This window comes from Gorilla gorilla, chromosome 1 (assembly GCF_029281585.2).
Source record: "Gorilla gorilla gorilla isolate KB3781 chromosome 1, NHGRI_mGorGor1-v2.1_pri, whole genome shotgun sequence".
NCBI classification, from domain to species: Eukaryota; Metazoa; Chordata; class Mammalia; order Primates; family Hominidae; genus Gorilla; species Gorilla gorilla.
Window position 1 is genome coordinate 217,769,658 of NC_073224.2, and position 27,368 is coordinate 217,797,025.

The 27,368-nt window shown below is 46.2% G+C and overlaps 1 protein-coding gene and 1 pseudogene across 10 annotated transcripts in view; one reads left to right on the forward strand and one right to left on the reverse strand.

The window, feature by feature from the left end:
* The window catches only part of CDC42 (cell division cycle 42), a 39,285-nt gene extending 16,439 nt beyond the window's left edge, over positions 1-22,846 (reverse strand). The window contains exons 1-2 of one of the 10 annotated variants that reach the window (XM_055387293.2): positions 22,635-22,729; positions 153-278 (exon numbers count right to left, since the gene is read on the reverse strand). The gene's annotated coding sequence lies outside the window, so the exon portion shown is untranslated. Of the gene's footprint in view, positions 1-152; positions 279-569; positions 655-5,013; positions 5,128-10,412; positions 10,531-17,521; positions 17,657-22,634 lie in introns of those variants that run through there. The other 9 variants (XM_063701997.1, XM_063701998.1, XM_019012320.4 and 6 more) reach the window with 9 other exon arrangements.
* LOC101138991 (M-phase phosphoprotein 6-like) lies at positions 5,493-6,010 on the forward strand (annotated as a pseudogene).
* Positions 22,847-27,368: the final 4,522 nt, after the last annotated feature.

The window sequence follows — 27,368 nt, forward strand, 5'->3', positions numbered from 1 at the left end:
GGGCACAGTGCCTCATGCCTGTAATCCCAGCACTCTGGGAGGCTGAGGCAGGCAGATCACAGGGTCAGGAGATGGAGACCATTCTGGCTAACACGGTGAAACCCCATCTCTACTAAAAATACAAAAAATTAGCTGGGCATGGTGGCACGCACCTGTAGTCCCAGCTACTCAGGAGCCTGAGGCAGGAGAATCGCTTGAACGTGGGAGGCAGAGGCGCTCTGCAGTAAGCCAAGATGGCGCCACTGCACTCCAGCCTGGGCAACACAGCGAGACTCCGTCTCAAAAAAGAAGAAAAAGAAAAGCTAAGTTATTTTGCACCAATAACTGAATCATACCTCTTTTTAACAGTGAAGTTCATTTGTACCACAACTTAGAATTGGGGTTGGGCAATTTACAGCATAAAAAATGATTCTGCAGGGTCAGGCATGGTGGCTCACACCTGTAATCCCAGCACTTTGCGGGGACAAGGTGGGGAGATTGCTTGAACCCATGAGTTTGGGACCAGCCTGGGAAACAGAGTGAGACCCCATCTCTACAAAAAAAAATTAGCTGGGTGAAGTGGCACACACCTGTAGTCCCAGTTACCAGGGAGGCTGAGGTGGGAGGATTGCTTGAGTCCAAGGCTGCAGTTGGCTATGATTGTGCCACTGCCCTCCAGGCTGGATGACAGAGCAAGACACTGTCTCAAATATTTTTTTTAAAATGATTCTGCCAATCATACAATCATAAGGAAATAAAATTGTGAAATAAGGTATATCTTCCTTCTTTCCTTCCTGGCATCTACCCCTCCAATACCCATATCTTCCAGGTTTTTTATTTTTCTTTTTTTTTTTTTGAGACAGAGTCTTGCTCTGTCACCCAGGCTGGAGTGCAATGGCGTGATCTCGGCTCACTGCAACCTCCGCCTCCAGGGTTCAAGCGATTCTCCCACCTCAGCCTCCCAAGTAGCTGGGATTACAGGCACGCACCACCATGTCTGGCTAATTTTTGTATTTTTTTAGTAGAGACGGGGTTTCGCCACGTTGGCCAGGCTGGTCTCGAAATCCTGACCTCAGGTGATCCACCCACCTCAGCCTCCCAAAGTGCTGGGATTACAGGCGCGAGCCACTGCACCTGGCCTCTTCTAGGTTCTTAACACTATGGGAATTCAAACATCCTTTAAGAATCTCAGAGCTATAGCACCTGAAATTTTAAGTCCACGGGCTACAGATTTTAAAAGGTTATGGAACCCTCTCTATGGTATCATTATGATTGGCTGGCTGCCATCTAAACTCCACCAGACAATCCCTGAGCAAACGATCTGTATGGAGGAAGGGGATACTCCCAGCTACAAATGCCCTATTTTCCCGTGCCCCATGATTCATTCTAGGCACAAACAGACAGCAACCTTAAGATTTGAGATTAAATATTTGCTAGTAAGTTTTACAAAAAATTTATATTCTCAATAAGATTACACCTCTTTTAAAACTATGTCAAGTATTAATAGTAACTGTGAATAAAAGGCAAGTCAAATTTTTGGTAATACACCAAATATTTGGCAATATTTGGTTTCTGTCCCCACTTCCTAGCAGAGAGCTCCTAAAAACCCTAGGAATTTCCTGAGTGCTGAGTGTCTCTTGTTTTTCATAACAAATTCACACCTGAATTTATGTTAATAAAGTGACAGGGTGGCGGTGGAAGGGATGCTAGGAAGCCTCAGGATGGGGCTGGTCACCAGAAAGACAAAGTGACTAGAGGGATGTAACTTTCAGCCCCATGCACCAACCTCCAGAGAGGGGAGGAGGGCTAGAAACTGAGCTCTATGAAAACTCCAGAACAGGAGATTTGGAGAGCTTCCAGGTCTGTGAACATTTCAAGGTGAGGGGAAAGCAGGTCACTTGAAGCCCTCCCCACCCACAACCATGCCCTATGTATCTCTTCCATTTGGCTGTTCGTGAGTTGTACCCTTTATGACAAAGGCATAAAGGTAAGTAAAACGGCCGGGCACAGCGGTTCACGCCTGTAATCCCAGCACTTTGGGAGGCCGAGGCAGGCAGATCATGAGGTCAGGAGATCGAGACCATCCTGGCTAACATGGCGAAACCCCGTCTCTACTAAAAATACAAAAAATTAGCCGGGCGTGGTGGCAGGCGCCTGTAGTTCCAGCTACTCGGGAGGCTGAGGCAGGAGAATGGCATGAACCCGGGAGGCGGAGCTTGCAGTGAGCTGAGATCACGCCACTGCACTCCAGCCTGGGCGACAGAGCTAGACTCCATCCCCCCCCAAAAAAAAGGTAAGTAAAACGTTTTCCTGAGTTCTGTGAGTTGTTCTAGCTAATAATCGAACCTAAGAAGGGCCATGGGAATCCCAAAATTTGTAGTCTACTGGGCAGAGGTGTAGGTAGCCTAGGCACTGCATTTGTAGCTGCTGCCTAAAGTGAGGGCAGTCTTCCAAGACTGAGCCCTTAAGCTGTGGGATGGGAGTATCAGAATTAAACTGTTAGTATCAGAACTGAATTTTCTTTTTCTGACACCACATTCACTCTAACCCAAAACACACTAAAAGTACAGTTGTCTTCATGTGAAATACATGTGCCCCTGAAGTAACCCATTTTCATACTTAGGATACAAGAAAGAAGAGGCACTACAGGAATCAAGAGAATGACCCAATTTCACAATCTTCCTTATCAGTTCAACAGAAGGACTAGTCTGGTTGTAGGATTAAACAGAATAAAATCAAAACTACTTGTCTCTCCTGTCAAATCCAGCCACTCTGGAAAATGCAGCTTATATAACCTTCTGCTGTAAGTTATAGTAGCATATCTAACGTACAATTTTTTAAACATCTACCCATGCATGTGATTTTTAGGCAACCAAAAGTACTCAAACCACAGCAATGTATTCCATGCATTCACACACGTATGCAAGTGTGCTAACAAACTGTCTTGTTTGCAGAACTTCTTGTTTGCTTCTATATCACAGAAGACATGTAACAAAAAGCATACAGCTGGCCTTATATGTTTGCTAGAAATGCTTGTTCTGACCGGGTGCGGTGGCTCACACCTGTAACCCCAGCACTCTGGGAGGCCGAGGCAGATGGATCTCGAGGTCAGGAGATCGAGACCATCCTGGCTAAGACGGTGAAACCCCGACTCTACTAAAAATACAAAAAAATTAGCCGGGCGTGGTGGCAGGCGCCTGTAGTCCCAGCTACTCGGGAGGCTGAGGCAGGAGAATGGCGTGAACCCTTGAGGCAGAGCTTGCAGTGAGCTGAGACCGCGCCACTGCACTCCAGCCTGGGCAACAGAGCGAGACTCCATCTCAAAAAAAGAAAGAAAAAAAAAAAGAAATGCATGTTCCTCAGTGCCGTAAAGAAATAGCACTTGAACATAAATTTAATTTTCTCAGCAAGGCCATTTATACCTTCTGCAGAAAGGATACACTTGCCAGCAGTTTTGCCACAAAAGTACACCGAGCAAAGGAAACAGGGTCATTTATAACCTAACGTGTCTATCCTACTGCTGTGTCCAGTTTTTATTGGCTGGAACGGGACCTTACATTTTGTATTTGTCCTGATAGGCTAGCAACTTACAACTTTTAAAAAGAGGCAAAGAAGGCCAGGCGTGGTGGCTCACGCCTGTAATCCCAGCATTTTGGAAGGCCGAGGCAGGCGGATCACGAGGTCAGGAGATCAAGACCAGCCTGGCTAACATGGTGAAACCCTGCCTCTACTAAAAATACAAAAAAATCAGCTGGGCGTGGTGGCGGACGCCTGTAGCCCCAGCTACTTGGGAGGCTGAGGCAGGAGAATGGCATGAACCTAGGAGGCAGAGCTTGTAGTGAGCCAAGATCATGGCACTGCACTCCAGCCTGAGCGACAGAGCAAGACTCTGTCTCAAAAAAAAAAAAAAAAAAAAAAAAGAGGCAAAGGCAGAGGACAACAAAGGAAGGAGGAAGTAACTTGTGGAATGCTGAGAAAGGTAAAAATACCTTTAAACAGGCTATGACCTAATGCTTGCTTGGACCAGTATAAGCATGCCAGGGCAAATATTTAGGCTAAATTGTGGGAGCTAAGAACATAAAGTACACTAATTTATTTATTACAGCTAGCAGATATTTAAGAATGTTAGCACAGGTCTTTGAATAAATTTTGCTTTTAAGAGAAGTTACTATTTATTTCTGATTAGATGTGGGGGAAGTCTTTGAAGAGGAATCTCTACTTTACTTTTTACATGTTCAATTAAGAATACAACATTGCTTAGAAAATCCTACCCAGAGGCTGGGCACAGTGGCTTAAGCCTATAATCCCAGCACTCTGAGAAGCCAAGGCAGGTGGATTGCTTGAGGCCAGGAGTTTGAGAACAACCTAGGCAATATGGCAAAACTGCGTCTCTACCAAAAATACAAAAATTAGCTGGGCATGGTGGCATGCACCTGTGGTCCCAGCTACTTGGGAGGCTGAAGATCATCTGAGCTCAGGAGATGGAGGTTGCAAGTAAGCCAAGATTATGCCACTGCACTCCAGCCTGGGCAACACAGGGAGACGCTATCTCAAAACAACAACAACAACAAACAAACAAAAAAACCTCTACCAAGGCTGGGTGTGGCGGCTCACACCTGTAATCCCAACACTTTGGGAGGCCAAGGCAGGAGGATCACTTGAGCCCAGCAGGTCAAGACCAGCTTGGGCAACATGACAAAACCCCATCTCCACAAAAAATTTAAAAAAAAAAAAAAATAGTGGTGGCATGTGCCTGTAGTCCCAACTACTCGGGAGGCTGAGGTGAAAAACCACCTGAGCCAGGAAGGTTAAGGCTACAGTGAGCTGTAGTCACACCACTGCACTCCAGCCTGGGTAACAGAACAAGACCCTGTTTCAGCCAACCGTGGTGGCTCACGCCTATAATCCCAGCACTTTGGGAAGCTGAGGCGGGCAGATCACTTGAGGTCAGGAGTTCGAGACCAATCTGGCCAACATGGTGAAACCCAGTCTCTACCAAAAATACAAAAATTTGCCAGGTGTGATGGCACTCACCTGTAGTCCCAGCTATTTGGGAGGGTGAGGCAGGAGAATTGCTTGAACCCAGGAGGCAGAGGTTGCAATGAGCCGTGATTGTGCCACTGCACTCCAGCCTGGGGACAGAGTGAGATTCTGTCTCAAAAAAAAAAAAAAAAAAAAAAAAGGAATAAAATGGAGATTACAATAAGATTTTTTCCTCAAAATACTCAAGACTTGTAGATCTACTCATTCATTCAACAAGCCTTTACTAAGCACCTACCATGTGCCAAGCTTTGTCCTATACGTAGGCACACCCCACAATTCACATAACAAAGTTCACGCCCTCTTGGAGCAACAATTCCAGTGGGGTACACAGACAATAAACAAGCATCACCCCCTACATATTCTTCCTTCAATAATACTACCAACTGACATCCTTACATGTAAATTTCTCATTCTAGTCTCTTAACTAAGAAACAGCAGGTGGCCAGAACACAGCACAAGCTGAAGCCAGCATGGCACCTGAGCACAAGACCAAGTTCTCCAAGAACCTGCTGCACATGAAGTTCATGCAAAGAGGACTGGACTCAGAAACTAAGAAATGACTAGAAGAGGAAGAAAATAAAATTAGTTAAGAGCACTGGTACTCAGATTTGCCAGAGCTTAGTAAGTAAAGAATTTCATAACAGAAGAGCAGCATCTCTTGTTATGTGAAGATCATTTCTATGGAAAGAATTTCATTCATCAGATTTACTCCTGAGGTTGAGAAATTAGTGCTTCAGATGAATACTAAGAACAAAGCAGAAATTGAAGATGAAACAGTGGAATTTTACGTGTCAGATGAAGAAGAAATGGCTAGAAGAAATGGCTAGAATATGAGACCTTGGTGGGGACAACAGGAAAAAAGTCTGCCAAAAAGGGAGATCAAGCCAATTATGAAGACAATGAAAATGGAAACCTACAACTAATTAAAGCAAAGAAAATGTTCTTAAAGCCCCAGGATCAAAATACACAACTTAAGAGATGGCTCTGAGATGCCTTGTGAAAGTTAGCAGCATGTTTCGTAACTAGTTCTGATGGTGCCTCTATAGTTATTAATACTATAACGTTTATTTGTAAAGAGATGTATAATTTTGGAAACATGCTGTTTTTGAAATAGATGTGCAATGGATGTCATACATCCTCTGCTAAATGGTACTGAGTGGATTTTTAGCCCTTGATCTTCAAATATACAGGTTTCCTAAAGATTTTGTTTGTTTTTGAGACAGGGTCTCTGTCACTTAGGCCAGAGTGGAGTGGCTCAATCACAGCTCACTGCAGCGTCAACCTTCCTGGGCTCAAGGGATCCTCCCATCTCAGCCAAATCTTGGGTGTCTGGCCTTACAACTCACCCTATTTTCAAGCTACCCTTCCACTACAAAACCTCTCCTTCTCTGAGACCTTTCCTAACTAGTCTAGGTATTGAAACTGCCCCAACTGCCTGACCTCCTGCTATGTTTGTGTCCCAAAATTCAAAAGCTGACACCTGATCACCAGTGTGATGTTGTTAGAAGGTGAGACTGCTGGGAGGTGATTAGGCCCAGAGGGCAGAGTCCCCTCATCCCCAAATGGGATTAGTGGCTTTATAAGAGACCCCAGAGAGCTCCCCTACCCCTTGCACCATGCAAGAAGACACAGCGAAAAGGAACAAACTGGTCTGGGTGCAGTGGCTCAGGCCTGTAAACCCAGCACATTGAGAGGCCGAGGCAGGCGGATCATCTGAGGTCAGGCGTTCGAGACCAGCCTGGCCAACTTGGTGAAACCCTGTCTCCACTAAAAATACAAAAATTAGCCAGTGGCGCATGCCTGTAACCCCAGCTACTCAGGAGGATCGCTTGCTTGGGAGGTAGAGGTTGCAGTGAGCTGAGAGCACCAAAGCGAACTTGGGAGGCGGAGGTGGGAGTGAGCTAAGAGCACCACTGCACTCCAGCCTGGGAAACAGAGTGAGACTGTCAAAAAAAGAAAAAGAAAAAAAGAAAAAACCAGCATCTATGAACCACAAAGCAGGCCCTCACCAAACATCAAATACGCCAGCACCCTAATATTGTCCTTCCCAGGATGCAGAACTGTGATAAGTTTCTGTCATTTACAAGCTACCCAGTCTATGGTATTGTTAAAGAAGCCTAAACGGACTAAACAGAACCCATGGCAAGGCCCTTCTTCTTGCCTTCTCAAACCTTCTCATGCTCCGTTCCCCTGTACTCTCCATGCTCTAGCTACACAGGTCTCTTACCTCCCCAAACGTGCCAGGCTCTGTCCTGCCTTCAGATCTTTTTTGGCCCAATCTCTGCTCACCACAACCTCCGCCTCCCAGGTTCAAGCGATTTTCCAGCCTCAACTTCCCGAGTAGCTGGAATTACAGGCATGTGCCACCACACCCGGCTAATTTTGTATTTTTAGTAGAGACGGGGTTTCTCCATGTTGGTCAAGCTGGTCTCAAACTCCCAACCTCAGGTGATCCGCCCACCTCAGCCTCCCAAAGTTCTGGAATTACAGGTGTGAGCCACTGCACCCCACCATGCCTTGAAGTCTTTACCAACAACACTCCTGCCCCTGCTCTTAAAGCTTTTGGCTTCTCACTCTCCAGATCTCAGCTCAAACCATCATCTCCTCCAAAAGTCCTCCCCTGACCACATTATCCAGGGCAATAGTGCTCTCCCTCCTTACACTCCTTTCATATTACCTTATTTCCTTTATTGTAAGGTCATAATCTATAATTATCTTGTTTATCTGTCATATGGCAGTAGAAACAGACTTTTAAAAATAAGGAAATCTCCATAAAGGTAATAACTGCTGTATGCCCACAAAATAGCTCAATACCAGTCACACAGGACACACTCACCGAATAAATGAATCACCGGAGTAATTAACCATGTTATTTTTAGTCACATATGCTTAGTTTATTCTAATAGATTTTTTTTTTTTTGGAGACAGGGTATCACTCTGTCACCTAAGCTGCAGCACAGTGGCGCAATTTCAGCTTACTGCAACCTCTGCCTCCCATGCTCAAGCGATTCTCCTGCCTCAGCCTCCCAAGTAGCTGAGACTACAAGCATGTACCACCTCACCTCACCCAGCCCCTCTAATAGATTTTAAGCTCTCTGAGAGAACAACTAGGCTTATACTTCTTTATTCCCCCTCCCAATGCAGCCAATACAATACTGAACAGTATATTAAGGGCAGGAAAAAATAAAATTCTTAAATGTCTTTTACAACTTTGTTGACTAAAGTAGTAATATGAAAAAAACGCCCAGGCACAGTGGCCTGTAATCCCAACACTTTGGGAGGCCAAGGTGGGTCAATTATTTGAGGTCAGCAGTTCAAGACAAGCCTAGCCAACATGGTGAAATCCCGTCTCTGCTAAAACTACAAAAAATTAGCCAGGCGTGGTGGCGCACACCTGTAATCCCAGCTACTCTGGAGGCTGAGGCTTGAGAATCGCTTGAACCCGGGAGGAGGTTGCAGTGAGCTGAGATCATGCCACTGCACTCCAGCCTGGTTGACAGAGACTCTGACCCCTCCCCCCACCCCAAAAAAAGACGAGATTTTTAAAGACAAGCAAATATGGGTTCCAATCTTAGCTCCACCTCAATGTGTATGATCCTGGCAAGTTACTTCACTTCTATGCCTTAACTTTCTCTTCTACAAATTGACATCTAATTCACAAGACCACTACAGAGAAATGAAGTAATGTATATAAAGCAACTGGTACACCACCTAGCAGAGAGTAAATACCTAATATGGCACCTTATTCTTATGCAAAATTAAAATCTGCAGAAACAGCCCTAAAAAGATCAGAACAGTTGTTAAGTAAAAGCATCTAAATATCATGCATAAGAGGGAACTCAGAAAAATCCTTGCTTCTACTAGAGAGGGTTATTTGCTAATTTTATCAATCCTTTCAGAAATCCCTTCATTCCAATCTCAAAGAGCAATTTAATTTAATAAGTGTCACATTTGTAGCCAAGAGATTCAAAATATTACAGAAAGGGCTGTAACCCTCCTCGCCCTATTTTAAGAGACGAAATATCCTAATCACACAGCAAGTATTTCTCAAGTCTCTAACATGCCCAAGGAAGACTACAGAGTTGCAGTAAAGGGCATATGCTTTCAATTAAGCAGCCCTAAAGCTCATATTCCCATTCTTGTGTGATTTTGGGCAAGCTACTTAAAACTCTTTTAAGCCTCGCTTCCTTTGTAAAACAGAGACAATAGTATCACCATCACAGGTTGTCAGTCACTCTGCAAAGAGCACTTAACACTCAACTATGAACTCTTACTATCAACGTGAAATAATCCAAATATGCAGGCAATTTAGCGGTGGCTCGCCGAGGTGGGTGGATCACCTGAGGTCAAGTTCGAGACCAGCCTGACCAACATGGTGAAACCCTGTCTCTACTAAAAATACAAAAATTAGCCAAGCGTGCTGGCAAGTGCCTTTAATCCCAGCTACTCAGGAGGCTGAAGCCAGAGAATTGCTTGAACCCAGGAGGCAGAGGTTGCAGTGAGATTGCGCCACTGCACTCCAGCCTGGGCAACAGAGTGAGACTCTCAAAAAAAAAAAAAAAAAAAAATCTTCTCTAGGCAATCTTCTATAGCAGGCTGTGTTCTAAACTCCATCAAAGTGAAAGTCAATTATACACCCCTGAAAACAAAATAAGAGCACTCACAAGGCCAGGCGCAGTGGCTCACACCTGTGATCCCAGCACTTTGGGAGGCCGAGGCAGGCAGATCTTGAGGTCAGGAATTCCACACCAACCTGGCCAACGTGGCAAAACCCGTCTCGACTAAAAATACAAAAATTAGCAGGCACAATGACACACACCTGTACTCCCAGCTACACAGGAGGCTGAGACAGGAGAACTCCTTGAACCCAGGAGGCAGAGGCTGTGGGTGAGCCAAGATCACGTCATTATACTCCAGCTTGAGTGACAGAGCGAGACTCTATCTCAAAAAATTTTTAAAAAAGAGCATTCACAAGAGTATTTGATTAGAAGGAAAGAAAGATTACAGTAAGATTTTCCCTCAAAATATTAGGAAAACACAAGGTTTTTTGTTTTTTTGTTTTTTTAATGCCCTACACATATATTTCCACTTCAGGTAATTTATCCAAAAAGAAGGAAATACTTTATCAAGAAACAATGAGATGCTATATCATCAAAACAGTTAATGTAACAAAAAAAAACGAGTAATAATACACCACAGGATGAAATGTTATACATACTAAAGATGATTGTGAAGGCCTGGCGCAGTGGCTCACGCCTGTAATCCCAGCACTTTGGGAGGCCAAGGTGGGAAGATCATAAGAGGTCAGGAGTTCCAGACCAGCCTGGTCAACACGGCAAAACCCCATTTCTACTAAAAATACAAAAAGTAGCCAGTGTGGTGGCTCGCACCTGTAATCCCAGCTACTCGGGAGGCTGAGGCACAAGAATCACTTGAACCCGGGAGGCGAAGGTTCCAGTGAGCCATGATGGCATCACTGCATTCCAGCCTGGATGACAAGAGCAAGACTCTGTCTCAAAAAAAAAAGTTGTGAAGGTTACCAACAAAGTAATACAATGTTATCAGAAGCACATAACCGTTAAATCCTTTTTTGTTCTAAAGGGGAAAAAAGCGCAAAAGAAATGTAACAGTAGTTGTGCTGGTATGTGTGCGGTTGAAGAACAAGATCCCAAGCACCTAACAGACCCTCTCTAATTAGGACACAAGTTAGGACCTAAAACATCTGTTAAAATAGGATTTCGTTCTTCCAAGAACCAACTCCATTAACTTATTACAAAAGTTATCTAAGTAAGATATCTAAATGCCTACTACAGCATTACACTGGGTAACAGAAATCTTGCCTTCAAAGGCCTTTAACACATTTCAATAATTTACTAAATGCCTACTCTGTACCAAATTCTATGCTAGAAAGTTCATCCTACATCATCTAGTATACTTTACTGGTTATAAGGAGAAGAGGGTAACAACTGTAGTAGTCTCAGATTGCTACAATTTTACACTATGAAATACGAGTGCCACAGATTTTCAGAGTAAACATGGGAGAGTAATCTAAAATAATGCGAAAATAAATCTCTAGTTAGATAGGAGTATCAGGAGAAAAGGCACAAGCAAGCATGCAAAGTGGAAAAAAGAAACAAACAAAAAAAACTATGAGTCCAAGTCATATAGACTCTAAAAGCTAAGCAGAACAGTCACTTCTTCCATATCCATGAACAGTGTTTTAGGAGTATCAATATTGTGCCTGTATTCCAAGGCGGACTGCCAAAGACAACCAGATAGTCAAGGAAGTCAGCTAAGAAACTAGGGTAATAATCTAAGATTGAAATGGAGGATCTGCCCTGCGGCAGTAGCATAGAAATAGAGAATAGGTCATCAGATTGGAGGTGGAGGGTTTAAGGACAAAGTTATAAAGAAGTTTTTTGGTTTGAAAAATTAGAGGATAGGTTTGTACCATAGACAAATGGATAAGTTCGGAAAAAATCTTTTTTTTTTTTTTTTTTTTTTTTTTTTAAATAGAGCCACGGTCTCACGATGTTGACCAGGCTACCAGGCTAGTCTCAAACTGCTGGCCTCAAGCAATCCTCCCACCTAGGTCTCCCAAACTGCTGGGATTACAGGCATGAGCCACCACATCCACCAGAAAAAAACTCTTAAGATCAGGCAACTTATGTTCTTATACATGCACCAAAAAGACAAATCTTTTCAGAATCAGTACAGAGTAATTTGGTCGTAAGTCTACAAGAATGAAATCATGCCAGCCTATATCAGAAATCCTAAACAAGCATACATTTGCAGCATAAAATAAGTCACTACATTACCTAGGCAGCAAATGTGACAAATTGAGAACCTTTCTTTTAAAAGTTATGAGGTGAGATGCCAACCACAAAACAAACTATGATTATTTAGACTTTCTTTGTTCTAGCTGATGAGGTAGAAGTACCTACATTCAGATTCTCAAACAATTTGTCTTATATACCACAAGCCATTTTTTAAATGGGTCAAACAGCCAGGCATGGAGGCTCACGCCTGTAATCCCAGCACTTTGGGAGGCGCCAAGGCAGGCACATCATTTAAGGCCAGGAGTTTGAGACCAGCCTGGCCAACATGGTGAAACCCCGGGTCTACTAAAAATACAAAAATTAGCTGGGTATGGTGGCACATGCCTGTAGTCCCAGCTACTCGGGAGGCTGAGGCAGAATTGCTTGAACCCAGGAGGCAGAGGTTGCAGTGAGCCGAGATCACCCCACTGCACTCCAGCCTGGGTGATAGAGTAAGAATCCGTTCTCCAAAAAAAAGAAATAAATAAAATAAAAAAGGGTGTTCCATAGGGGTGATGGGGAGGATGAAACGCCATCAAACAAGTTTAAGAAACATCAAGTTAGGCCGGGCGCAGTGGCTCACGCCTGTAATCCCAGCACTTTGGGAGGCTGAAGGGCGCGGATCACTTGAGGTCCGGAGTTCGAGACCAGCCTGGACAACACGGTCTCCACTAAAGTGGAGATGGCCAACATCTCCACTAAAAATACAAAAATTAGCTGGGCATGGTGGCGAGCACCTGTAATCCCAGCTACTCGGGAGGGTGAGGCAGGAGAATTGCTTGAACCCGGGAGGCAGAGGTTGCAGTGAGCCAAGATCATGCCACTGCACTACAGCCTGGGCGATAGAGCAAGACTCCATCTCAAAAAAAAAAAAAAAAGAAAGAAACATGAAGTTAAACTGATTGACCATCTAACTCCCCTAACCCTTTAAAATAAACTTATATACATTATGATTTCCAGGATGAAGATATAATAAAGGGTTTCTTTTTTTTTTTTTTCCTGAGACAAGAGTTTTGCTCTTGTTACCCAGACTGAAGTGCAGTGGTGCAATCTCGGCTCACTGCAACCTCCACCTCCCGGGTTCAAGCGATTCTCCTACCTCAGCCTCCTGAGTAGCTGGGATTACAGGCACATGCCACCACACCCGGCTAATTTTTTGTATTTTTAGTAGAAACGGGGTTTCACCATGTTTGCCAGGCTGGTCTCGAACTCCTGACCTCAGGTGATCCGCCCGCCACGGCCTCCCAAAGTGCTGGGATTACAGGCGCGAGCCACTCTGCCCGGCGGGTTTCTAATTTATCTGACACCCAAGCCCATGGAAATGTCTTTCAGATATTCTGAAACACACTAAGCCACACAGGCCTTACTCTAAAATTATCCCCCACCCTCATCTTTACTAGCTTATCAACTATTAGGATGATCTAACATTTCCTTTGCCCCTATGATGAACAGAGCAAAGAAACAGCATGAATAAAATAGCAAGATAAAAAAACACTGATATCCATAGAACTATCCTTTCAAGTTATCTGATAAACCAAACTTTACACATTCTAAAATCTAATCACTTATTTTAAAATCTTGTTAATCTTAAACCCTATAATAAAAATGTTTTTTAGGCAAGTGATATGAATGTATTAATTCCATTTCAGAATTTATCTAAAACTGAGTTCTTCTCCAACAGTATTCAACTAATGAAACAAATACTAGTAAAGTTGTAATGAAAATCCCTGAAGCCAGAGATGTTATTCAAGTAACATTATTCTTTCACTTCCCACTCCTCATCTGCTTTTATATAGATTAAAAACAAACTAAAAATATTACAAATACTCCTAAACTGTCTTCCAGCAAAGCAAATGAACCATAGCTGAAATCTTGTTTATGCTTTCTTCTACTAAATTTATCCTCTTTTCTCATACCCCTTAACACTAATTAACATAATATTCTTTTATTCCACCTCCATCTCCCTCTGGTTTCATCATCTGTTCCTCATTTGATCTGTTCTCAGACACCTCTCCTCCTTCCACAAGGAGTAATGAATTGCAATAATCTTTTTTTTTTTTTTTAATTTTTTAAGACGGAGTCTCAGCTGTCGCCCAGGCTGGAGAACAGTGGTGCATTCCCGCTCACTGCAGCCTCTGCATCCCAGGTTCAAGCGATTCTCGTGCCTCAGCCTCCCAAGTAGCTGGGATTACAGGCGCATGCCACCATGGCTAATTTTTGTATTTTTAGTAAAGACGGGGTTTCACCATGTTGGCCAGGTTGGTCTTGAACTCCAGCCCTCAGGTCATCTGCCTGCCTCAGCCTCCCAAAGTGCTGGGATTACAAGCATGAGCCACCGCACCCAGCCTACTGATAATCTTTTAATTGAAAAGGATGTAGATGGCTTCAAATGGCCACTTAAGACACAGAGAATCGACACAGGTAATAAACACAGGTGTTCCTGAGACACTGATCCCCCAGCTCTCAGGGATAGTCCTGGAGAATTTCTCCTACACCATATAGTTAAAGAAGGAAAAAGGAAACATCAGAGAAATAAATTCAATCTGGCCCTTGAAAAATAACAGGCTGGGAGCCGTGGCTCACGCCTGTAATCCCAGCACTTTGGGAAGCCAAGGCAGGCGGATCACCTGAGGTCAGAAGTTCAAGACCATCCTGTCCAACATAGTGAAACCCCATCTCTACTAAAAATACAAAAATTAGCCAGGCATGGTGGTGTGCGCCTGTAATCCCAGCTACTTGGGAGGCTGAGGCAAGAGAATCACTTGAACCTGGGAGGCAAGGTTGCAGTGAGCCAAGATCGCACCACTGCACTCCAGCCTGGGCAACAGAGCGAGACTCTCAAAAAAAAAAAAAAAAAAAAAAAGAAAAATAGCAATAATTTTTTCAGGCGGGTAGCTGAAAAAGATGATTTTGGTTCTTAACATTTTCCCTTGAAATTGGAAATATGATTTTAGCAAAGAAAGCAGAAAACATGTTTACATTCGACAAGCTAAATGCCAAGTCTGTATTTCACCTAAGTTTTCATAATGAATATGAATTATCCTAATCATATGCTTAGACCATTCCTCGACACCACAATTAGTTTTCAATAAAATGTCACTTAAGTTCAAATGTATAATAGGCCCCGTGCTGTGGTGGCACATGCCTGTAATCCCAGCTACTAAGGAGGTGGAGGCAGGAGAATCACTTGAACCTGGGAAGCGGAGGTTGCGGCGAGCCAAGATTGCGCCATTGCACTCCAGCCTGGGCAACAAGAGCAAAACTCCGTCTCAAAAAAAAAAAAAAATTAAGGCCCGGTGCAGAGGCTCACAACTGTAATCCCACAGCTCTGGGAGGCCAAGGTGGGAGGTCACTTGAGGCCAGGAGTTCAAGAACAACCTGGGCAACATAAAAAGGCCCCATCTCAACAAAAATATATATATATATTTACAATTAGCCAAGTGTGGTGGTGCGTGCCTGCAATCCCAGCTACTTGGGAGGCTGAGGTTGGAGGATCCTTTAAGCCCAGGGGTTCAAGGTTACAGTGAGCTATAATCACACCACGCACTGCAGCCTGGGTGACATAGCAAGACTCTATCTCTAAAAAATAAAAATAAAATTTAAAAATACGTAATTCGGCTGGGTGCGGTGGTTCACGCCTGTAATCCCAACACTATGGGAGGCCGAGGTGGGTGGATCACCTGAGGTCGGGAGCTTGAGACCAGCCTGACCAGCATGGAGAAACTCCCAGCATGGCGAAACCCCATCTGTACTAAAAATACAAGATCAGCCAGGCATGCTGGCACATGCTTGTAATCCCAGCTACTCGGGAGGTTGAGGCAGGAGAATCACTTGAACCCGGGAGGTGGAGGTTGCAGTGAGCGGAGAATCATGCCATTGCACTCCAGCCTGGGCAACAAGGGCAAAACTCCATCTCAAAAAAAAAACAAAAAAAAAAACAAAAAAAAAACTTTAAATAACACATTAGTTCCTGATAATGGGCAGACATGAGGCAATTCTACATAATAGGCAGGAAACTACAATTCCTTTAAAAACTAAATATGCTTCAGATTCATTTTCAGATTATGATCCTTGCAATAAATTGTGGTACACTGCTTAAAATAAACCAGGTTATGCTTCCATAGGAAAATAAAATGAAATAAAGCATTCACATTGTTTCCGAAATTTGAGACATCACTCTAGCAGTCCTGAAGAGGGTGCTTCAAGCCTTAATACACATAAAAATCATGTGGGGATCTCATTAAAATAAGATTCTGGGTCAGTAAGACTGGGATGAATCCTGATAGTTCTAATGAGCTCCCAGGTGATGCTTATGCTGATGGGTCCACAGACTATACTGCATACCTGAGGCCTGACACCCTTGCTTCTATGACAATGGTAAAGGTAACGGATAAAAATGTAAAGGAGGCCGGAATGCAGCGGCTCACGCCTGTTAATTCCAGCACTTTGGGAGGCCGAGGCAGGCAGATCACGTGAGGTCAGGAGTTACAGACCAGCCTGACCAACATGGTGAAACCCCCCCACCTCTACTAAAAATACGAAAATTACCCGGGCGTCTACTGGGAAGTGAGGAGCCCCTCTGCCCGGCCAGCCGCTCCGTCCGGGAGGGAGGTGGGGGGGTCAGCCCCCCGCCCGGCCAGCCGCCCCGTCCGGGAGGTGAGGGGCGCCTCTGCCCGGCCGCCCCTACTGGGAAGTGAGGAGCCCCTCAACCCGGCCAGCCGCCCCGTCCGGGAGGGAGGTGGGGGGATCAGCCCACCGCCCAGCCTGCCGCCCTGTCCGGGAGGGAGGTGGGGGGTCAGCCCCCCGCCTGGCCAGCCGCCCCATCCGGGAGGGAGGTGGGGGGGTCAGCCCACCGCCCAGCCTGCCGCCCTGTCCGGGAGGGAGGTGGGGGTTCGGCCCCCCACCTGGCCAGCCGCCCCATCGGGGAGGTGAGGGGCGCCTCTGCCCGGCCGCCCCTACTGGGAAGTGAGGAGCCCCTCTGCCCGGCCAGCCGCCCCGTCCAGGAGGGAGGTGGGGGGGGTCAGCCCCCTGCCCGGCCAGCCGCCCCGTCCGGGAGGTGAGGGGCACCTCTGCCCGGCCGCCCCTACGGGGAAGTGAGGAGCCCCTCTGCCCGGCCACCACCCCGTCTTGGAGGTGTACCCAACAGCTCATTGAGAACGGGCCATGATGACAATGGCGGTTTTGTGGAATGGAAAGGGGGGAAAGGTGGGGAAAAGATTGAGAAATCGGATGGTTGCCGTGTCTGTGTAGAAAGAGGTAGACATGGGAGACTTTTCATTTTGTTCTGTACTAAGAAAAAATTCTTCTGCCTTGGGATCCTGTTGATCTGTGACCCTACCCCCAACCCTGTGCTCTCTGAAACATGTGCTGTATCCACTCAGGGTTGAATGGATTAAGGGCGGTGCAAGATGTGCTTTGTTAAACAGATGCTTGAAGGCAGCATGCTCGTTAAGAGCCATCACCACTCCCTAATCTCAAGTACCCAGGGACACAAACACTGCGGAAGGCCGCAGGGTCCTCTGCCTAGGAAAACCAGGGAACTTTGTTCACTTGCTTATCTGCTGACCTTCCCTCCACTATTGTCCTGTAACCCTGCCAAATCCCCCTCTGCGAGAAACACCCAAGAATGATCAATAAAAAATAAAAAAATAAAAAAAATAAAAAAAAAAAAAGAAAATTACCCGGGCGTGGTGGCGGACACCTGTAATCCCAGCTACTCAGGAGGCCGAGGCGGGAGAATCGCTTGAACCCGGGAGGCAGAGGTTGCAGTGAGCCAAGATCGCGCCACTGCACTCCAGTCTGGGTGACAGAGCGAGACTGTCTCAAAAAAAAAAAGAAAAAAAAAAAGTAAAGCAATCTCCACTTCATTTAGAAATGTTTTTGGGCTAGACGTGGTGGCTTATGCCTGTAATCCCAGTACTTTGAGAGGCCGAGGCGGGCGGATCACCTGAGGTCAGGAGTTCGAGACCAGCCTGACCAACATGGAGAAACCCCATCTCTACGAAAAATACAAAATTAGCCAGGTGCGCTGACGCATGCCTGCAATCCCAGCTACTCAAGAGGCTGAGGCAGAAAAATCACTTGAACCCAGGAGGCGGAGGTTGCAGTGAGCTGAGATCGCGCCATTGCACTCCAGCCTGGGCAACAAGAGCAAAACTCCGTCTCAAAAAAGAAAAAAGAAATGTTTTTGGATTCATCAGATTAGTCCGGGAGGAGGATGGTTATTAAAATGTTTATGTTTGAGAGAAACACAGCTTCTCAAAGATGGCGGGGAAGGGTCCTCAGAGTTGTGCCAAGAGCAAAAATCTATACAGCACTCACTATGTGCCAGTGAACAGTCCTAAACACTTCATATATATTAATTCAATCTTCCTAACACTGCAGCCCTGTTAGGTAAGCACTACTGCTACCCCTATTTTAGAGGAAGTAAACCTGAGTCACAAAGACGTTACTTAGACTGCACATACCTAATAAGTGGCAGAACCAGGATCTGAACCCAGGCAGTCTGGTTCCAGAGTCTATGCTTTTAATCACTATAGTAGCAATATACCAATCAAGAACACACAGCAGAATTGAAATGGCAAATGGCAATGGCTTAATTTTACAGAAAAGGATGCAAGGTTAAAGTGTAAAGCGTTACAGAACAACAGTAAGTAATAGAGCCTAAATCAGACTTTCTCTTAAGGTGACAGAGCACCAATGCTTAGTGAATACCATGGCTGAACAATATAGTTTTCTGCTCTATTAGAAATTGTTCTGGACTTTAGTATAATGGCTAATGCCAAATCTTTGATTTAAAAAATATTTTTCTAAAATTGCAAAAAGGGACGCCACATTGGTGGCAGAAAGCCTGGTTTCACTTCACGGAATAAGCAGTTTGAGATCAATGTCCCAGAAGAGTTTTGACATTCAGGACTTAAAACAGCAGCAGCAGCAGCAAAGGTAGCTGAAATGGCAAGTAATGAAAACTGCTTTAGTAAAAATATTTTGGACTGAAGGTATGAGAAACTAAAAGTAGAAACTAGTAAGACACAAAGCATAACGTGACCAGGAATCTGATACAGTAGTGAACAAGTGGTAAAAGTTATTTGCAAACAAAGAAATAAAGGAAGATAAGGAAACAAACATTAAGTGAATAATTTTTAGGAGTGTAAGAGAACTAGTAGTCATCACAGATTTTCTAAGTGATGGTAAATTGTCCAGACAGTGCAGCTGCAGAAGATACTGACCTAAACAGATGGAAAAAGTCAAGCAAGAGTAGATTAGTAATCACTACTTTAATGAGCCCAAATAAAGATATGGCTGACCAAGCACAAAAGCTGTCTCAGGAAACACAGCAAAAAGGCCCATGGAATATTAGGGAAAACGTTAACCCTCAGACATCATCAAATTCATTCACTTGAAAAATATTTCTTAAAACCTACTGTATGTATGGCAGTATTCTAGGCATTAGCAATGGGGTGACCATGCCAGGCCAAAGCCCTGCCCTCACAGAACTTACAATCTAATGAGGAAATGTATGTGGAAGAGAACACTGAATAAGGCATTACCATAAAATTCCAGAATGAAGCCTTTTAATACAGAGAGATATTTTCATGGAAGATATGTTAACACAATATTTAACCCTCTCTCCCCTTCAAAGGAAGCCCTGTAGCCTAAGGTGCTCATTGTTTCTCATCCTCTCAAAAACAAAAACAAAAAAAAAAAACTCTAAAACAATAGAGAAGTGCATTTAAAATACATCTATAAATAAAAGCACAACTTGTCTTTTACTTCCAAGAAAGCCTGTCAGCGGCACAGCAGCTCATGCCTATATCCCAGCACTTTCAGAGGCCAACAGGAGCAGATAGCTTGAGTTCAGGCATTCCAGATCAGCCTGGACAACATGACGAAACCCGATCTCTACGAAAGATACCAAAATTAGCCGGGTCTGGTTGCATGCACCGTAGTCCCAGCTACTGCAGAGGCTGAGGTGGAAGGATCAGTTGAGCCTGGGAGGCCGAGGCTGCAGTGAGCTGTGATCACACCACTGCACTCTAGCCTGGGCGACAGAGTAAGACCCTGTCTCCAAAAAAAAAAAAAAAAAAATCACCAATTTTTTATTTAACTCCCTATACTACTCTAGGCTATAACATCTGCCTTAGATTCCCAAAAAATTAAGTTTAATACGAACAGGTATTGGTTGTAACATGAAAACATTTTAAGAGTATAAACAGAGGATGTGATACCTTTCTGGTCTTGAAGAAATTACCGAAAACGAGCTCATTCAATACTTAGTTGATTACCAATCTCTTATCTCCATCTCAGTATAAAAACTATAAATTCAGGCCGGGCGCGGTGGCTCACGCCTGTAATCTCAGCACTTTGAGGGGACGAGGCGGGCGGATCACGAGGTCAGGAGATCAAGACCATCCTGGCTAACACTGTGAAACCCCGTCTCTACTAAAAATACAAAAAATTAGCCGGGCGTGGTGGCGGGCGCCTGTAGTCCCAGCTACTCGGGAGGCTGAGGCAGGAGAATGGCATGAACCTGGGAGGCAGAGCTTGCAGTGAGCTGAGATCGTGCCACTGCACTCCAGCCTGGGAGACAGAGCAAGACTCCTTCTCAAAAAAAAAAAAAAAAAAAAATATATATATATATATAAATTCAAACTACTGTTATTTTCTAAAAGGAAAGATACAAATTGATATTATTTAAAATCATTAAATATAGAAAGCTCAAGAAAATAAGGCAGATGTGTTCCAATTTTATATACCTAAAATATTACATCAAGGCTAACAAATGTATTTCAGAAGATTCAAGTTCCACACCAATCCAATGGTCTGTAATGCCTACACACTACAGAAAGCTGCCTTGAACCTACACTTCTTTTAAGTGTTTACCAATCTGTTCTCTACAGAAATGAGAAACAGTGGGAAAGCATTTGTTTCGACATGAATTATCTTTACAACAACGCATTACACAATTGGATCTCATTTGCTTTACAGAGTCAACATTTTTGTGTGATACTATTGCAGTCGCGGAAGGATACAAAATTTAGAATGTAAACACCCTAGGGAACAAAAATTGTGATCTCTGCTTGACCCCAGGAGTCCGAGACCAGCCTGGGCAACATGGCGAAACCCTGTCTGTACAAAAAATACAAAAATTAGCGGGGCATGGTGGTACATGCCTGCAGTACCAGCTACTCGGGAGGCTGAGGTGGGAGGTTCACTTGACCCCGGGAGGCGGAGGCTGCGGTGGGCCAAGATCGCGCCACTGCACTGCAGCTTGGGAGTGCAATATCCATTATATTTAGAAACGTCTTGAGACCCTGTCTCAAAAAAAATAAAAATTGTGATCTCAAAATTATGAAAATATTAAGTTTTTTGCTTAAAGATCGAAGTCTCGTTTTTAATAACAAAACTAAAATGTCTAGCATAGATCAGGCATAAACTGATCCTCTTTTCAACACAACTTCACCACAAAAAGTGCACTTGAATCAACCTAGGGAGATTCCCAGCATGCAGTAAGTCATAAAGGAGAATAAACAGTCCGGGAAAGTCATTTTGGACCGAAAAGTGTTCCCACAAATAAACCCACTTCATTCTAGTATAGTCAAAGGGACCTCTATTTAAAGTTAATGCCACGCAAGGGGCCGTGGACGGTGTTGTGTTACACTTTATTCCCTGACACAAATTAATCCTGGGATTTTAAACCTTCCTAGCTTTTAGGTGCACTGAAGGCGGTCATGAACACAAGTAACAAGCTTTCAAAACATCATCTGTGAATACGACGTGTTGGGAAGCAGGCAGGATAAGCCACCGGGTGACCGACTAAGGCTGCAAAATGCTGTTTGAATTTAAGCCCCTGACTTGTAGGAGTTAAGTCTCACTCCTTATACCGCGATGACGTAATCTTCCACACTGCATTTATCTTGGACTTAAAGGGGAGGAAAAACAAACGAACAAAGAAAATTCCCCCCCGATAAGAGGAATTAACCAAGCAGCAGAACGACGGCTTCGGGAGGTGGTTAGGTAACTCCCCGAAAGGGAAGCTTCAGCTAAATCGGCAGGGAGCGGGCTGGAGGAGCGGATGGAAATGCTAGGAACTCGACCTCCGGCAGGAAGAGCAGCCTGGAGCCCGGGGCTCGGGGCCACCCCGCCCAGAGGACGCGGCAGGCGCGGAGGGGAGCGCGGACAGGCACCGCCGCGGGCAGCCCGCGAGCTGCCCTCCAGCCGCCGCCCCGCCGCGGCCGCAACGCCACTCCCCTCCCCCGCCCCCCCCACCCCCCCCGCCGCAAAATGTCCGCGGCGGCGCCCGGCGGAGCAGGAAGTCCAGGCCGGAGCGCAGGGCACGGAACGCAGCCTGCGAGCCCCGAGGACCGGCGCCCGGCCCGGCCCAGGCGCCCGCGAGTCGCTCTGAGGCCCCCGGCCGCCCTTAGGAGCCAGCCGGGCCGGGCTGGGGGGAGGGGAGCCCGGGCGCCCAGGATGGGTGTGACCCCCTTCCTTCCGCCGCTGCCGGTGACAGCCCGGTCCCGCTCGCGCCCCGAGCCCCGGCCGCGCGCCCCTCCGCAGACGGGCGCCCCCTGCCTCCCCGGCCGCGACCCCCGCCCCGGCTCCCCCACAGAACGCGGACCCGCGCCCGCCCGGAGGACGCAGCGCGAGCCGGGCACTCCCCCCACAACCCGTGCTCCAGGGCCCCCCCACGATCCCGCAGACGGGGTGTCCCCGAGGACTGGGAGAGGACGGAGACGGCGAGGACGGGACGGTAAGGTGGTCGCTCCCGCGGGGAACCTCGCGCCCCGCACTCACCTCAGCTTCTCCACCGGGGCGTTGGCAGCACTGCGCGGGGTCTCCTCGGCTGCCGGACAGGGGCACGCACCTGACGTCACCGCGCAGGAGACGCACAGTTGGGAGCCCGCGGAAGTGGGAGGAACAGGAAAGGGGAAGAGGCTGGGGCGGGTCAAGGCGGTGCCTGGACTGCCCTGGCTCCGCCCGCCTGTCGCGCACGCGCAGGTCGGCGCAGCTCGTGAGTTCGGGGCTATGCTCTGCATGTTTTCCCAATGGTTGTATTTGTAATAATACTGTGAACGGTAGTATGCAAAGCGCTTCCTCTACCAGTTCTTTTTTGTTTGTTTTTCTGAGACAGTCTTGATCTGTTGCCCAGACTGGAGTGCAGCGCGCGATCTCAGCTCACTGCAACCTCCACCCCTTGGGTTCAAGCGATCCTCCTGCCTCTGCCTCCCGAGTAGCTGGGATCACTGGGACCTGCCACCACGCCAGGCTAATGTTTGTATTTTTAGCAGACACGGGGTTTCGCCATTTTGCCCAGGCTGGTCTCGAACCCGTGAGCTCAAGTAAGTGATCCACCTGCCTCGACCTCCCAAAGTGCTGGGATTACAGGCGTGAACCACCGCGCCCGGCCCACTACCAGTTCTTTTGATCCTTGCAAGCTTGTGAAGCAAGGTATTGTCCCATTTTGCAGAGAAGACGGAAGCTTCTCTGAAAGGGCTGGTGACTTGCCCCAGATCACAGGGGTGGATGGTCTCTCACTCCCCCGGGCCTATATTCAGTCCACCGTGATGTGAGAACCGAGTATCACTCTTCTTATCTCTACCTACACCCAGTGTCCCTCGCTGTAGCCACATGGGTCTTTTTTAGAGTTACAACCTTCCCCCAACCACAGGCCTTGTTTTTGTTGTTGTTGTTGTTGTCGTTTTTTCTTTGAGACGTTCTTGCTCTGTCACCCAGGCTGGAGTGCAGTGGCACGATCTCAGCTCACTGCAATCTCGACATCCCGGCGATTCTCCCACCTCAGTCTCCCAAGTAGCTGGGACCACAGGCACGTGCCACCATGCCTGGGTAATTTTTGTATTTTTTTGTAGACACAGGGTTTTACTGGATTGCCCAGGCTGGTCTCGAACTCCTGGACACAAGCTATCAGCCTGCCTCAGCCTCCCAAACTGCTGGGATTACAAGGTGTGAGACATTACGTCTGGCCAAGGCCTTGAACTTTCTTTGCTCTGCCTCCCTCCTCTTCCCCCAAATTTATATCACTGCATTCTTCAATCATCCTATCTTCGCAGTATCTATTATTTGTCTTCTCTGCTAGTATGAAAGCTTCAGGAAAATAGAGAACTTCCCTCTCTTATTCTTAGATGTTTCCCCATGTTAGAGAAAAATCGCTTAAATTGCTTATCCTAGGCCGGGCACGGTGGCTCATGCCTGTAATCCCAGCACTTTGGGAGGCCAAGGCGGGCGGATCACGAGGTCAGGAGATCGAGACCATCCTGGCTAACACTGTGAAACCCCGCCTCTACTAAAAATACAAAAAAATTAGCCGGGCGTGGTGGCGAGCTCCTGTAGTCGTAGCTACTCGAGAGGCTGAGGCAGGAGAATGGCGTGAACCCGGGAGGCGGAGCTTGCAGTGAGCCAAGATCGCGCCACTGCACTCCAGCCTGGGCGACAGAGCGAGACTCTGTCTCAAAAAAAATAAAAAAAAAATTGCTTATCTTAATAACAGCTCATTTATTGTCTACTGCCACAGCTATTTGGCCAACAAAGACACTTAATTCCAGTATATTCACTTATAGTCATATTTTCTTTTGGATTTTTTTTTTTTTTTGAGACGGAGTCTCACTCTGTCACCCAGGCTGGAATGCAGTGGTTCGATCTCGGCTCACTGCAACCTCCACCTCCTGGGTTCAAGCAATTCTCCTGCCTCAGCCTCCCAAGTGGCTGAGACTACAGGTGCCCACCACCATGCCCGGCTAATTTTTGTATTTTTAGTAGAGACGGGGTTTCACCATATTGGCCAAGCTGGTCTTGAACTCATGACTTTGTGATCCACCCACCTCGGCCTCCCAAAGGGCTGCGATTACAGGTGTAAGCCACCGCACCCAGCCCTCTTTTGGATTTTTTAATTACCCAAAAATAAGAACTACATTTTTTAGCGTTTACTGCAGGTATGGCTAATAGCTTTGCAGGTAGTAGTAGCTAATTTAATACTCACAGCCACCCTATGAGTTAAGAACTGTTACCCCCCACTTTATGGTTACATGAACTGAAGCTCAGAGGTGTTAAGAGACTTGCCCATAGCCGCCATGCCAAGCAGTGGCAGAGCTGAGAGTTGCACTCAGGAGGCTGGCTCTAGTTGACTATGACACTACCACACTATCAAGCAGGTTTATTATAGAGAAATTAGAAGATAAGCTTCAGGCCAGGCACAGTGGCTCACACCTGTAATCCCAGCACTTTGGGAGGCTGAGGCTGGTGGATCACCTGAGGTCAGGAGTTGAAGACCAGCCTGACCAACATGGTAAAACCCCATCTCTACTAAAAAACACACACACAAAAATTTGCTCGGTGTGGTGGCAGGTGCCTGTAATCCCAGCTACTTGGGAGGCTGAGGCAGGAGAATCATTTGAATCCAGGAGGCGGAGGTTGCAGTGACCCCAAGATCATGCCATTGCACTCCAGCCTAAGCGACAAAAAAGTGAAACTCTGCCTCAAAAAAAAAAAAAAAAAAAAAAGCCAGGTGCAGTGGCTCATGCCTGTAATTCCAGCACTCCGGGAGGCCGAGGTGGGCGGATCACTTGAGGTCAGGAGTTCAAGACCAGCCTGACCAACATGGTGAAACCCTTTCTCTACTAAAAATACAAAAATTAGCTGGGTGTGGCATGCACCTGTATTCACAGCTACTCGGGAGGCTGAGACAGGAGAATCGCTGGAACCTGGGAGGCAGAGGTTGCAGTGAGCCGAGATTGTGCCATTGCACTCTAGCCTGGGCAACAAGAACAAAACCCCACCAAAAAAAAAAAAAAAAAAAAAACAAGAAGATAAGCTTCAGCTGTAGTCCTACCTCTAATGTGGCTCACATCTATAATCCCAACACTTTGGGAGGCCGAGGCAGGTGGATCACTTGAGCCCAGGAGTTCAAGACCAGTCTGGGCAACATAGCAAGACCTGCCCCCACCCATCTCTACGAAAAATACAAAAACAAAACAAAACAAAAAAACTACATTGTGAACATCTTTCCATGTCAAATAAAGCATCATTTGTAAAGGCTGCATTTTACTCTCCGGGCATTACAATATTTACCCAGACTCCTACTGTTGGAATTTGGGTTGTTTTGGGCTATTGTGAATTTATTACTATTGTAAAAATGCATAAGCTTCATTTTTTAAACTTGAGGGGAAAATGGTTGTTTCTTCCCTTCACAAGTCCAGCTGGCAGTGCCCTTTCCTTCATCCTGTCTCACAATCCCATGAATGTCCCCAGACAACGTCTGCCCTTTCCAGTAGCAGCAATATCTTGATGGGGTGTCACCCAACTGCTCAGCTTTTCCTGCCTTTATTCTGAGGACAAGGACTTACTTAGCACTATGTCTTTTATGTTGTCAGGTTTTTTGTCAGAAGAACCCTCCTAGACCTTTTCACAGCCCCAAACAGCAGTGGCAATGGTGTTACTATTTCTTGACCCAATCTACCATGTCCCTCACTGCCGGCCCAGCCCCCAGCCTCCTAGTGCCTCCCCGCTACTGCCCCACGGCTATAGCTGCCTCATGTTAACAGGAGGGACAGCCTGTGGGACTCCGGCTCCCTTCCCGGTGGCTACCATTCCGGTGTCCATTCTTCCTTCTGGTAACAGCACTTCCATTTCTCCTAGAGCAGCCCCTGCCCCAACTCTCAATCCATGTGGCTCTAGAGATGACACTATCTCTAGTTGCGGGAATGGACACGTGACCCAGGCTTGGCCAATCACAGCATTATAGAGAGCCCTGTTGCCACACCATTTCAGCAACAGGCATGTGACCCAATGAGATTTAATTCTGGAACTTTGGTCACAACTATTCAGTTCAGTGAATCTCTGTTTGCTGAGAGTAGGATGTAATCGTGGCACTGCTGGCAGCCAGCTTCCCACTGCAAGCAGAGATGCTGCCTGAGAATGAGACCAAGACAGAGGGGGAAACAGAACTGAGAGATGGAGACATGAAACCAAGTCCCAGTGGCATTGCATGAGCCATCAGATCCAGTCTTGCTTCAATCTTCAGTCACATTAGCAATAAATTCCCTCTATTGCCTGAACCAGGTTGAGTAGGTTTCTGTTGCTTATGACTGCCAAACTCTTGATGAATCACTGCCACCCCTGCCCTGCTTGTCTGCCCATGAGGTACTTGTCCCTACCCTCTAGGTAATAACTCCCAAATCTATACCTCTTCCAACCCCTATTCCCATCCCCAATTTTTTTTTTTTTTTTTTTTTGAGACAGAGTCTCACTCTGTCAACCAGGCTGGAGTGCAATGGCACAATCTCAGCTCACTGCAACCTCCACCTCCCAGGTTCAAGTGATTCTCCTGCCTCAGCCTCCCGAGTAGCTGGGATTGCAGGCAACTGCTACCATGCCCAGCTAATTTTTGTTATTTTTTTAGTAGAGATGGGGTTTCACCATGTTGGCCAGGCTGGTCTCAAACTCCTGACTACAGGTGATCCACCCGCCTCAGCCTCCCAAAGTGCTGGGATTACAAGCGTGAGCCACCGCGCCCGG